The sequence below is a fragment of the Ictidomys tridecemlineatus genome, chromosome 6 (genome assembly GCF_052094955.1).
Source record: "Ictidomys tridecemlineatus isolate mIctTri1 chromosome 6, mIctTri1.hap1, whole genome shotgun sequence".
Taxonomy (NCBI): domain Eukaryota; kingdom Metazoa; phylum Chordata; class Mammalia; order Rodentia; family Sciuridae; genus Ictidomys; species Ictidomys tridecemlineatus.
In genome coordinates, this window is record NC_135482.1 from 121,096,181 (window position 1) to 121,110,111 (window position 13,931).

The window sequence follows — 13,931 nt, forward strand, 5'->3', positions numbered from 1 at the left end:
CATCCGGGGACTCAAGCCAGCAATTCCGTGGCCAAAAGACCCAGATGTGCCCATCCAAAGGCAGTCTGTGGATGTTCATTAATTACTCAAAAGTATCTCAAATATCTATTCACAGAAGAATACTAAATAAATTAAGACATTGACCCACTATGAAATACCATGAGCAATCAAAATAAAAGAATGACAGTTTGCTCAGGCAACAACACAGATTGTTTTGTAAAATCACATTAAGTATAATATAAAATATCAGAAGGAAGATGTCCAGTATCAAGTAAATGTAAATAATGCATTGTCTAGGCCAAATAAAATAAGATGGGGCAGAACATGTGGGTAAATAGAATATTCAAAGTAGTGGTATATGGAATTGAGTATGTTACTAAATGAATGAATGGATGAATGAAAAAAATGCAAATAAATAAATATATGGAAGAAGGCCATCATGGACCCAGGATTATTGTGAATAATTCATTGTTTATGAATAATTTTTTTATAAATAATAATTTAAAATAATATTTATTTATTTATTTTGAATCCATTGTTCATGAATAATTCAATAATGGGCACTTGAGATCCGAAAGAAACAAGAGAGAGAGAACAGACTGAAATGGTGAAGTTAAAGTAAGTAATACTTTAACAGTGGAATCAAAGCTTAGCTACCAGTTTCCAACAAAGTCTCAGGTAGGGCCAGAGTGAGAATTCAACAAACTTTCAGGAACTCCTGAGGTGCAGTGAGGTGTAGAAACACACAGGGAACCACCACAGAGAAACATTATCTGCTCTTAATTATCCTTTTTTTCCAGGTGAAGAATATAATCATGGACCTAGGAAATGATGAGAAAATTATAAAAATAAATTTGTGGACCCAACCAAGGTATATGCACTATAAAGCCCAAACTTAGATAGCAATAGACAGTTATGGTGCAAGGTTAGTGCTTCTTCCTCAGACCCTTCCATATTTTATTCTTATGAGAGTTTAAAAGATCTAAATATTATATTTCCAAACATATTCTAAGTGTTCATTAGGTGACCTCTAAGAAAACACTTACACCCTGCCCCACTCCCCAATTTGAATTTCTAATTCAATTTTCAAGTTACTTCAATTAAAAACCTTCAGAACAAGGTTTTTACACCAGAGATGCAAATACCACGGGAATAAGAGGAATTCATAACAAAAGCATAATAGCCTTAGGATTATCTAGTTGATCACTCTTGGATGGTTCTGTAAAAAATTGAAAGTGGAGACAAAAGTAACAGATGAACTGATTGGCTAAGCCCACTGAATATCATTGAGAAATGACCATTAGAAGGCAAGTCAGCCAATCCACCTATTCTCAGAGAGTATAGTGCAATGTTATTGTCCCACCCACCTGCATTTTCTCCAAAGGGCTATTGCAGATTAGGGTAGTTTTTCCCCCCAACCTCCATACCTGAGCCCCATAACTGAATAAAGACAAGTTGATTAAATGGATCTTTTGCTCCAGGCAGAGAAATAAATTGTAAGTGCTATTCTGGCCAAGACACCATCAACAATACTATATAGGGGAAAAAAGATAATTAGAGTTAATACCCAGTTGAATAGTTAATTTTCCATGTAAATCATGTAGAAGCATTAAAATCCTTTTCATATAGGCTGACCATACCATTTATTGTCTCATTGGAATAATTTTGAAAGTGAGATGAGAGTCTAATCATTATTAAGCTGAAGCAAGTGACATTTACCCCCTCGATGTGGGCTAACCAGTAGTTATGCCATCAATGCAAATGTGTGTCTTACCTCAGTTCTTTATCCCAGCTCTCATCCTGGGGAAGACCTACATAAGGAAATAAAACGACATTGAAAATATGACTTAGAATTTGACAGATTTTGCTGAATTTTTTGAGGCTATTATTCTGGTATCAGTTTATCTCAAATATAGATTTGTTTTTTGAAAATTATATTTTTGTATAGTCCAAATGGACACATTCACAAATTATTTTTACATTTGACAAGAAATATACCCAAGGGTTAAATAATGTTAGAAATGTGAGCCGTTTAAAATTTCTTTTTCTGGCTGTCTTTTGATTTATCTACTGATCCAAAGTATTAATGATAAGGGATAAAATCTCATATTTAAAGTACTTTATCCCATTCTATTTCATCTGCAGATTTTTTAATAATTCAAGTAGCTTGGAATTAGCATGATATGTTTTCTAAAGAAAATATCTAGTGGAAATATATCCAGGATACCTACATTCTTATAATGTCTTCAAGATGATGAGGCTTTGGTTAATCTCTGATAGGACTCTTTCCTCTCAGGGTGTTAAAACTGTGAATTATGAATTTCTCTCTTTTACAAAAACCCTGGTTCAGAACCATATAACCTTTTAAAGCCAGAAGATTACATTTTTTTTGCAAATATATTTACTTCATGTGAGATCTATGCAGGTACTCACTTCCTCTAGGATAAATACTAATAGCAATACATTGCATTTCCCTTAAAATTCAGTAATTAAATGCCTTCTGTTCATCTTCCCCAAATGCTACATGGTGGGATGGTGAGAAGTCTCAGGATAGTTTTCTGAGCAGTCCTTAAAGAACTGAATACAAACTCTCTAAGAACCTTCCTATAGACAGAGGGTTTTAAAAGCCCTTGTGGCATGGTTAGAAAGTGAGAGGCTGACATGGCAGCAAGCTGTGAGATAAGATGGAACATTCGGAATCCTAAAGAAAGATATTCTATCTAACCTTGAAATTGATGCTTTTCGTTGAAATGATTGGAAAATACCACTTTCCCTTGAGCAAAAGCTAAAATGGTACAATGGATGGATGTGGTTTTCCTGTGTGTATTTTTAAAGTGCGCATCTGGAGATGCACCATTATAACCACCTCCATGACATGCTGCACTGGCCAAGGGGAATGGCGGAAGGCACAGGCTGCTGACCTTCTGTTCCCCAGGCTTAAGGAAAGCTCCTCAAGGTAAGTGTACTGTATTCTTTCTCCAGAATGGCTGAAGTAGATCACATGGAGGTCTTAGAATGTCTGCACACTCTCTCCAAAGATTAAATCATCTAAAACATAACACACAAAACAAAACAAAATAAAAACAATAACAACAAAAACAGAAGTTACAAAGCTGTGTAACGCAGTCTTTGTAAGGTTAAAATAACCTGAAGTGATACATACCTATCAGAGTGTAAGATGCTGAATGTTTCAAGTTAGGTTTTTTCTCTGAATATCCTTCCAAACCTATTTGCTTGTGCTACACCTACTATAATAGGGCCTACTCTTGGTTTCTAAAAGATTAAAACTGCTGCCACCGAATTGGCTCAAAAAAATCTCAAATAAAGTTATAATATTAAATCACAGCTAAATCACAGAGAAAACAGAAAAGCACTTGGAGAAAGGTATTTTGATAAAATGATATGGGAAGAAAGAGGCTAAGAGCCGGAAGCACGAGATGATGTCTTTCTAGGCAAGAATTTCCTTTCCAAATTCTGAGTTCCCCTGAGAGGAATATGGATGCAAATAGTGAAACAGTTGGGGCAGAAACCCCAAATCCATTTTGCTTTCTCTTTACAAGCTTTACAAGGGGAATGACTGTGGGTTTAACAGGTCAAAACCAAAAATTAAACCTGCAACAAAAGAAAAATTTCTGTCTATTTGGTTTGCAAAAGTCATGGCGGGGTGTTCTATGTTCTCCTCTTGTATTTCAGAGGATAAAGAAGCACATTAACCCCTGTTGTCGGTGGCGAGGACAGAGGAGGACAAGATGAGGGCCCACTGCCTCTTGCCTCTATCTCAAGATTCCGTTACTTTCAGGCCATATCACAACTAAAGCACCATTGATAGATGACCCTGACGCCCACAGTGACAGCAGGCACATCACAATTGTCAGCACTCCATCTGGGGCTGTTGAACCCTGTAATGTTCCCTTTGGTACAGAAAAGAGTTGGACATGTCAGAGGCCAGGAGCTTTAAGGAAGTGTGGTAGGTGGTCTGCCTGATGAACTAGAACAGATGCCTCTTTTATTTCCACCCTAATTGTATCAGGCCTTCCTGGTGGGAGATTTAACACTTAAAAACAATCTTTGGGGGGAAGAGTGTCACATTCCTTTTTTTTAAAAAAAAAAAAAACCTTAAATCCTAAGTGTCTAAGATTCAAAGTCTGGTTTACAAATGGAAAATTCCTGATGTGCCTCTCCTCCTCCCTTTAGAGTCCAGAGTTCAACACATTCTTTTGCACCAGCATTTATTCTTTATCTATTGTCCTCCCAGGATAAGGCAAGAGGGGAAAGTCAGTTTGGTCATTTGCATCTCTCCATTGCAAGATGAAGCTTTGCAAAAAGGCCCCCAAAATGAGAGAAGGAGAGTGAATAGAACAATAATGTTATCTTCTGGTCAGGTCAGTGAGTTAAAAAGAACTAAAATGTTTTCACTTTTTCTATCAAGTCATGGTTTATGAAAGGTAGCTCACATTCTAACATTGGCAGGGCCCCCAGATTGCACATACTTTGGCTGAGTTGAGCCCTGATCAGACTTGTATTACACTAAGGGGATATGGGGTCATTAAAATAATAAAATAATTTTTATTTAATCATTGATTTCCATAGCAACTTTAGCATTTACCTCAATGATTTCAAAATGCTTTAAAAAAAAGCAAACACACAAATAAGGCATATTTTTAAAATTTCAATCTGACTTTTTCAGATTTTTTTTTGAAACCCTTTTCCTCTTTCATTCCCCTCAAAGGTTCTGCCCTAAATCATCACTTACTCTTGCATACAAACATTTCCTTATCTCATCTGGATAAATGCATACTCGCCCCCAAATTTAAGTTTGCTTCTACCTTTATCAGAATTGCTTTCTTTGCTGGTTTCTCCTTCCCTTGCAGACCATGTCCTGCTTCCCTCTGGCATACATCCTCCCCTATTATCAATTTCAGTCCAAAGCCGCATTCCCCCACCTGGGTTTGAATAAGTTGTCCTTTTCATGTGTGCACTTGCTCTAGTTCTATCTGGTTGACCATCCTTCAGGAGCTGCTTTATCGCATCTCCTACGTGTCTCATGATTGCACATTCTGCTTCCCAAGGGCAGGTAGATTGTATCTTTTTCAAGGGTAGGGTTTATCTTATCTCTTTTACTTACCAAGCTATAATACACTGGACCCTAACTATAGTATATTTCTGATTGTTATAGAATATTTGAAAGAATACGGAAAAAATGAAGCACAAAACATCACTCATACACTATAATCTCTATATAATTTGTGTTATATACCTCTGGTCCTTATGTAACTTTACACATATACTTACACACACACACTATTGTCTATGTCTTAAACTAAAATCTTTTATTTGTATTTTTCCCCTAAAACTGCAAGTTTATATTGTATCTAGCATTCTAGAACCAGGGCTTTGTTGTGCATGCTAAGCATGTGTTCTACTTCTAAACTAGATCATGAGTGAGGCCATTTTCATTCAGCCCTCGCCAACTTGTCAGATGATTATCGTTGCATAACTAACCTCAGGAGGGACCAGAAGAACTGCCCAGCCCAACTAAGTCTGATTCAATTTGAAGCGTCATAAACAAATAAATCATTTATAGTTTTAAGACACTGTGGAGATATTGGAGTTCTTTGTTAAGCAACAACATATAACTTTCTTTTTAGACAAAATCGTGATGAACAATCCATGTACATTTGAAGGGGGCATATGAGTTAGATGAAAGCTCTCAAAGGTTGTAGAGACCCAAAAGGAGAAGTCTCCAGTGACATCGTTTCAAGAAGCTCTGCAGGCAGAAACTTTTTTTGTTGTTGTTGTTATTTGTTTTTCATTTTTCCCTGTTGAGAAGACCCTTGAGTAATTATCAATGTCAGCCAGATTGCATTGAAGGAGAAAAAAAACATTGACCTTGGCATTAGCTGACTAGCACTTGAGTCATTGTCCCTTTCTAAGTAATTCACAGCTAAGCAAGTTGCTTAACACTCATTCATTTTCTTATCAGTAGAATGGGAATAAAAGTTAAAAGAGAGTCCATTATTCTTCTCATTTGAGATTGTCATAAATTAGTAAAACAGACTTCATTCAATGTGTACTACATACTGTGGAGTGCTGAATCATGACAGCCTTCCCTTGGGTTGTCACTAGGTCAAGGAACCAGAGAAGAGGATGAATATTTTTCTTTGTTTTTAATGTTGAGCTTTTTGAGTTCTTTATATATTCTGGATATTAATCCTCTGTCAGAAGAGTAGCTGGCAAAGATGATCCCCCATTCTGTGGATGATCTCTTCACTCTTTTATTTCCTGTGTTGTGCAGAAGCTTTTTAACTCGATACCATCCCCTTTACTGATTCTTTCTCTTCTTTCCTGAGCTGTAATGGTCTATTTCAGGAAGTCTTTGCTCCTACGTGTTGAAGTGTTTCACCTATTTTTTCTAACAGTTGAAAACATTTTGGTCTTACAGTTAGGTCTCTCATCCATTTGTAGTTTAGTTCTGTGTGGGGTGAGAGGTAGGGATCTAGTTTCATTCTTTTACATATGGATATCCACTTTCCCTGTACCACTCATGAAAGAGGCTGTCTTTTCTCCAATGTACATTCCCCACACCTTTGTCAAGCATTGGATGACTGTAAGACAAACCATAGGTTTGCACTAGAATATAAAGAACCTAAATAAATAAATAATGAATAGTACATTCAATAAATTAGTAAATTAACTACATGGACACTTCTCAAACAGTTCAAATTACCAAGATATGTATGAAAAATATATGCAATATTTTCAGTCATCGGGAAAATGCAAATCAATACTAACTGATATTTCATCTCACTCCAGTTAAAATGACAAGCATCAAGAATACAAACTGCTTTACAAACTCAAAATAGAGCTCCTTTAAGTCACTACTAGGCCAAGGCACGGGGAAGAGGATAACATTTTTTTTTCTTTTTTTTATGTTGAGCTTTTTGAAGGTGTGAGGATGTGGAGAAAAAGTAACCATATTATACATTGTTTATGGCAATGAAACATAGTATAGACATTATGGAGGTCCTCCCAAAAGCTAAAACTATATCTACCATGGGATCCAGCTATAGCCCTCCTTGGAATTTAGCCAAAAGAATTAAAGTCAGCATATTTTAGAGATGCAGCACAATTTTCAACAACCAAGTTATGGAATCAGCTCAGGAGTGCATCAACAGATGAATGAATAAAGATATGATGGAATATATACACAATGGAGTCTTATTCAGCCATAAAGAACAAAACTATGTCATTCGCAGAAGGATGAATGAGTGTGAAGACCATAATTTTGAGTGAAATAAGTCAGAATCAGAGAAAAAATGGATCTTTTCTCTCAGATATGGAATCTAAAGGAAGAAAATGAAAAAAAAAAAAAAAAGAAAGAGGGAAGCCCTGGAATAAGAGGGGAGCATATAAGGGGAGAGGAAAGAGATCACAGGGAGAGAGGACAGAATGGTGGTAGAGGTGTTGAGAGTGGAATTAATCAAATTATATTTTATATTTTCATGTATACACAAGTATGCCACAGTGAGACCCACTGTTCTGCATAATGTATACCAATTTATAAAAGAGGGTAGATTTTTGTTAGGAAATACTAATCAACAACACCAGTGTGACCTTTATCAGTTGCTCCATATCTCTGAACTTTGGTTTTCTCTTTTGTAAAACATGGATTTTCCACTTCAGACAGTTGTTTTTTATCATTGGATGAGATGCATGTGTCAAAACCAAAAGACTGGCATTTGAGTTTTTTCTTCTCTCCTATGGTTCACAGGGCTGCCATTGCCCAGCTACACTGGCATCTACATCAACTATGTTTAAGGCATGTACTTTGGGAGAGGTCACATATCCTAAGAAGTTATGCATAGCAGATGTATTACCTAATATTTTCCAGGACAGAGACTAAATAGTTTGTGTTTTTTATTATTCAATCCCGAAACAAGGCAAGGTTTTAAGGGCCACATGATTTAAGAGACAAGGATCAGGCAGCAAAGTATCTAGAGATGGGACATGAGCCCAAAGATGATGAGAAAGAATGCAGGAGTTAGCCAGCTAGGAATTTCTGGTCATCAGTAAAAAGCAAGTAACTCCATATTTCAAACATTGACAAGGTCAAAAAATACCTATGATGGTACATGAGGTAAATAACATAAGCAAAATTCTCATTGCCCAAGAAGATGATGGTTAGAAAATCATTTATACTTTCGAATATTTTGATATTTAAATGTAGGTGCAGCAAGTGCATTCAGTAAACAGTTGAAATGAAACAGATGGCATCTCCCATCCCACCTCTTTCAGGACATTTTAGTCATCTTTCTTATGCAATGAACTCCGTGTAGGGTATGGCCTCTGTTCCAAGAGATGTGTTAGTAACTTAATTATATTAACTGTTGTAAATTACTCATTTTTGTTTCACATGTGTGACTTTTATCTACCACTTACATTATAAAATCCTTGAGAAAGGAATCCAGGCCTTATTTTTTTCTAACTTTTTTAAATTTAGACACTGCAAACCTTCCTACCTGAAATTAGGAAACCCCCCCTCCAAATATATATATATATATTCCAGAAGTTACTCAATGCTGTCACACTAAGGCATGGCTTGCTTTGTGAGGTCCCAGTGGTAAGATCAACTTTTGTGACTAACCTTTAACCCTACCCATAAGTTTACTATAAAGCAAAGTTGAAGAACTAATCATTACCATTTTAATCTACATAACATACTCTTGATGTGCTCTCTTCTCAATTAATTTCCATTTTGAAGTTCTTACCTCACCAAAAGGAATTAATCCATGGGAATCTATTTTAAAAATTTATAAGAGAACCAGAATATAAACATAAAATCCAATATCTGACTATGGTTTGGGGTCCATGTTATAATAACACTGTGTGAACAATATTTTGGAGTATTGTGAGACATTCCAGTTTTATTGCCTACTTTTTTATTTTAACATTTCATTGGTGCAAAATAATTATTCAGAATAATGTGCTTCCTGTACCATTCTCCTACCTGCACAAAACATAGTCTGATCTCCTTTATTCCCCATCACTGCCCCATGTCCTGTCCTCTCCCTCTCTCATATCCCCTTTGTCTAATTTAATAGACTCCTTTCTATTTTTCACAGATCCTTTTCCCTACCTTTTTTTTCTTTAGTTTTCACCTATGAGAGAAAATGTGATCCTTAAATTTCTGCAACTGGTTTATTTCTCTTAACATATTCTTGCAAATGACAAAATTTCACTTTTCTTTATGACTGAATTGTGTATATATACCACCTTTCTTTATTCATTCACCTGTTGATGACAACATAAGCTGGTTCTATAACTTGCCTATTGTGAATTGTGCTGCAATAAGCATCTTGAAAATATGATGACTTGATTCTTTTAATTAAATGCCAAGGAGTGGTATAGCTGGCTCACATGGTAGACCAATTTTTCACTTTTGGAAGGACCTCTGTACTTATTTCCATAGCGACTGTACTAGTTTACCTTCCCACCAACATCCTCGCCAGCATTTATTGTTATTTGTATTCTTTTTTTTAATAAGCAGTTTTTTAGTTGTAGTTGAAACAAAACCTTTATTTTATTTATTTATTTTTAATGTGGTGCTGAGGATCTAACCCAGGGCCTTGCATGTGCTTGGTGAGCACTCCACCACTGAGCCACAACTCCAGTCCCTGTTATTTGTATTCTTGATGCCTGGCATTCTACCTGAAATGAGATGGAGTGTCAATGTAGTTTTGATTTTTATTTTCCTAATGGCTGAAGATGTTGCCATTTTTTCCATATACTTTTTGATCATTTGTACTTCTTTTTAGATGTGTGTATATATAATCCATTTGGCCATTTTTTTATTGTTGGTTTTGGGGGGTGTTAAGTATTTATTTTAGTTCTTTACATATTCTATACACTAATTCTCCAGAAGAATATCCAACATACATTTTCTCCCATTCTTTACTTTCTACTGTTGATTCCTTTGTTGTACAGAAGACTTTTATTTAATTCATCCAATTTGCTGGTTCTTGGGATTACTTCCCATGCTATCGGGACCCTATTGAGGAAGATGTTGTTAATTTGTGTGGGAGGGTTTCATTTATGTTTTGTTGTAACAATGGCAAAGTTTCTGGTCTTATTGCTAGGTCTCTGATCCATTCTAAGTTAACTTTTGTGCAGAGTGAGAGAGAGGGATCTAGTTCATTATTCTACATATGGATAATCAGTTTTCTTACGACCATTTGTTTGCAAGACTGCCTTTTCTCCAATGTATGTTTTTTGGCATCTCTATCAAAGATCAGATGACTGTAGCTATGTGGGTTTGTCTCTGTGTCCTCTGTTCTATTCCATTGGTCTATGTGTCTGTTTTTAGCAAGGCATTCCTTGAACACAGTATAGAATTAACCTAAATGAGTAAGAAATCTTTCTTGTAGAATTATGTTCTATATATGGACATTTTTCTTTCCTGACTATAAAAAAACAACCAGGAAAGCACTTAGATCAGGGTTTTCTTTGATTGAATTTGTTTGTTTGTTTTAATATAGTGTTAGCATGGTGCTATTTGCATCAGATTTAATGGGGACACTAATTTTAAAAATTGGATTCCTGACTCCAGACTACACCAACAGATTCAGAAACTGGAATTGTGACAGTAGTCTAAAGAAGATTCTGAGGCACTTTGTAGATCATAATATTTGGAAATGATTATTTAAATTTAAGGATGTCTTGATTTCCTAAGAACTGATATGCATTTCATCTTACCTCCTCTCTCTGTTTGGGACTTAATCATCTTTAGCCCACTCACTGAAGCTTGGGTTTTGTTTGTTTGCTGGTTCAGTAATGTGGAGGTGACTCCTTTCCTCTGAGTTGTAGTTCTCAAATGTGGCTTGTATCAGAATCATCACTGAAACTTACTGTATAATTCTAGGCTGTATGGCAGACCACTGAGTCATAAGCATGAGGATTGAGATTAGGGTATGTGTTTGCTTCAAAAGCTTATCAGATGACTCAGGAGCCACAGGAGAGAGACATTACTTCAAGGAGGAGCCACCACCATCACTGTCTTCTGGTTGTGTGGTGCCCCTCGTAGTCACCTGTATGGTGGCAGTGACTCTCTGGCCCTTTTATTTGACCAACCCACCTGGTCTTTGATATCCAGGTATGCCATAAAACATGCATTCGGGATGTGAGAATCTAGCGTCCCGATACCTCTCCCAGCACGTGCCCATGTTGCAAGTCAGTGGCAAGTCATGTCTCTTCAGTATCTTTCCTGGGTGCCTAATTTGAAGATTTGTCCAGGAGTAGCACTTCTGCTAAAATTTCTAGAGGCAATTACATTCATCACTCAGTATCCAAAGGCGATTGGTTCTAGGATTCATTCCCCTGATACCAAAATCTAAGAACGTGTAAGTCCTTTATGTAAAATGGTGTTGTGAAATAGCCTCAGAATTTACACATATTATCCTGTGTACTCTAAATCATCTGTAGCTGACTTAGAACACTTAATGCATTGTAAATTCCATGTAAATGGTTGCTGTACTATATCTTTTAGGGGATAATGGAAGAAAGAAAAGTCCATATGTGTTCAGTACACTTTTTTTTTTTTTGAGCATTTTGACCTGCAGTTGGTTGAATCTAAGAATGTGGAACTAGCATATTTATAGGGCCAATTGTATAAGATTTTCCAACTTTTTTTAGGAGACCATTATTTCTGGAATTTTCACCAGTGTAGAATATTTAGCAGAAAGCATTCCGTTCCCAGGTCTTTGTCTTTACTGAGTAGGAAGGTAATGCTCCATAAAGTTGCCTTCAGCCTAAAGCAATCTTTTCTATTCCACCTTGACCTTCCCGGAGGAACAGGACAAAACACTACCCCTCCTTCTTGACATTGTCCAAAGGCAGATATTAAAGGCATTTGGCATATTTCCTAAATCTCTAGCAGATGACCTCTTTAATAGGCCAAGAGACATCTGTAAATCCAGCTACAGTAATAGACATGCAAACATGACAGCATTCCTTGGTAAATACACAAATTAAATGATCTCAATGAACCAGGTTTCAATAGTGAGTTTCCATTAAAAACATTTCCTATTCCAGACAAACCAAGGGTAAGGGCAGGTGGTCAGGGTGTGCATGTGCGTCACCACCACTTTGGTAAGTTTAATACCACTGCTCTATGTTTTTAATTTGGGGGCTGGTGAATAATATAGCTAAAGATTTTAGAGAGAACAAAAGGCATGGCTCCTATTCAAGACCTCCTGTATTTTGAATTTTTGCTGGCTTAGGTCAGTCCATGAACTACACTGCCATTTTAAAATGTAATCATAACTACAAAGGTACACACTGGAATTCTTGCATTGTTTGGCATTTAGTGATTAAAGCTGACATGCATTGGGCTGAGCTGGAGTTTAGAATTGATAGACCTCGACTAATCCCAGCAATAAAAATGGTCACAAATGAATGCTGTGACAGGTTTTGAAACAAGAAAAATCATCACTGAGCTCACTAGAAAAGATTAAGAGACTGTCAAGTTAAAAAATTATTGGCCCCATTTACACTCGCTTTGGGTAGTGAATGCTGTTTTATCCATTTGTACTTGCTCAGTCTCCTCTTTCATGTGTCTTGTTATAATAATTTCCAAAGTCATAAACAAAGAAAATAAGACATCATCTCAGATAAAATGGCACAAGATTTAATACAAGGGAAAACATTAGCTATGGAACAACCTGGCCTCAGAGAACAAAGGGGTTTGAAATTCATCTTACTTTACAGTGTTAGAATGCTTTACATTAAATATAGATTTTTCCCCTGATTATATTGTTACACATTCCACTGTTCCCATGCCATCAGCCTTGAGGACTTTATTATTTATGTAATTCCAAGATCTGATGCAGAGTGAATGCATCTGATCTCAATGAATGGCATAGGATTAAAAAAAATTATCAGTAGACTTCAGGGGAGAGAAAAAGACCATTTTAATTCTCTTGCAAGACTATTGATTAGTAACAGATGTTGCTTTTCTGATTGAATTATTTTTGATTCATTTTTCAAATAGAAATATAGATATGTCAAAGTATTTTAAATCATCTAGAGATAGAGGTTATTTAAACAAGATTCTTTTATTTCTCTTTCTAGGGAGAGCTTCTACCTTCCAGTTCCCCAGGTTATAAGGGGGCTTAATTCAGAGTGACGTGCCTGAGTGCATAGTAGTGCCGCCTAAATTTGAAGGACTCTAGTCTAAGGAGGAAACTATTGGGTCCATTCTGGTGTTATGAGTTTTTGAACAGCAGAATGAGTTTTGGGTACAAAGTAGTGTAAAGGTGTCTTAAACAAGAAAAAAAAAATCTTTCTCGGCTTAACCCAGAACCGAATAATTGAACAATGAGGCTTTCAGACAGTATATGTTCCTCTCATGGCAAAAAGAAATTCTGAAAGAAAAAATGTCTCCTTAAAATTCATTTATTCCTACCTGACTTAAGGCTTTCTCTGTTTAAATAGGAGACTAAACTTCAAAAGAAAGATGTGATGTCCAATTTTTAAATAAGCAGCAAGATTCCCAGTACACTGGACCATGCATTTCCCAGTGGATTTGGAGCCTATCTCCAAAGGAATTAATGGTCTTCAGACTGTTCTTCAGTTTTCAGAGTTGAGGTCATCCTTTCATTATGTACTTGAAAACTTTGGCACAGAGAGGAGGTGTACACAAAGAACACCTAGAAATTTGAAAATCATAAAATAAGAAAAAATAAAATGTCCTTTATGTGTCTCTAAGATATAGGTTGGAAAGTGGAAACTCATGAAACATGGGTATCTCACAGAATTTTAAAAAGTAGTTAAGTAGTACAAATATAAAAATAACAACATTTTAGATAAAACCTGGATATCTATCTTCTCTCAAGAGAAAAAATAGGGCATCTTGACTCTCGGCCAATATGTCTACT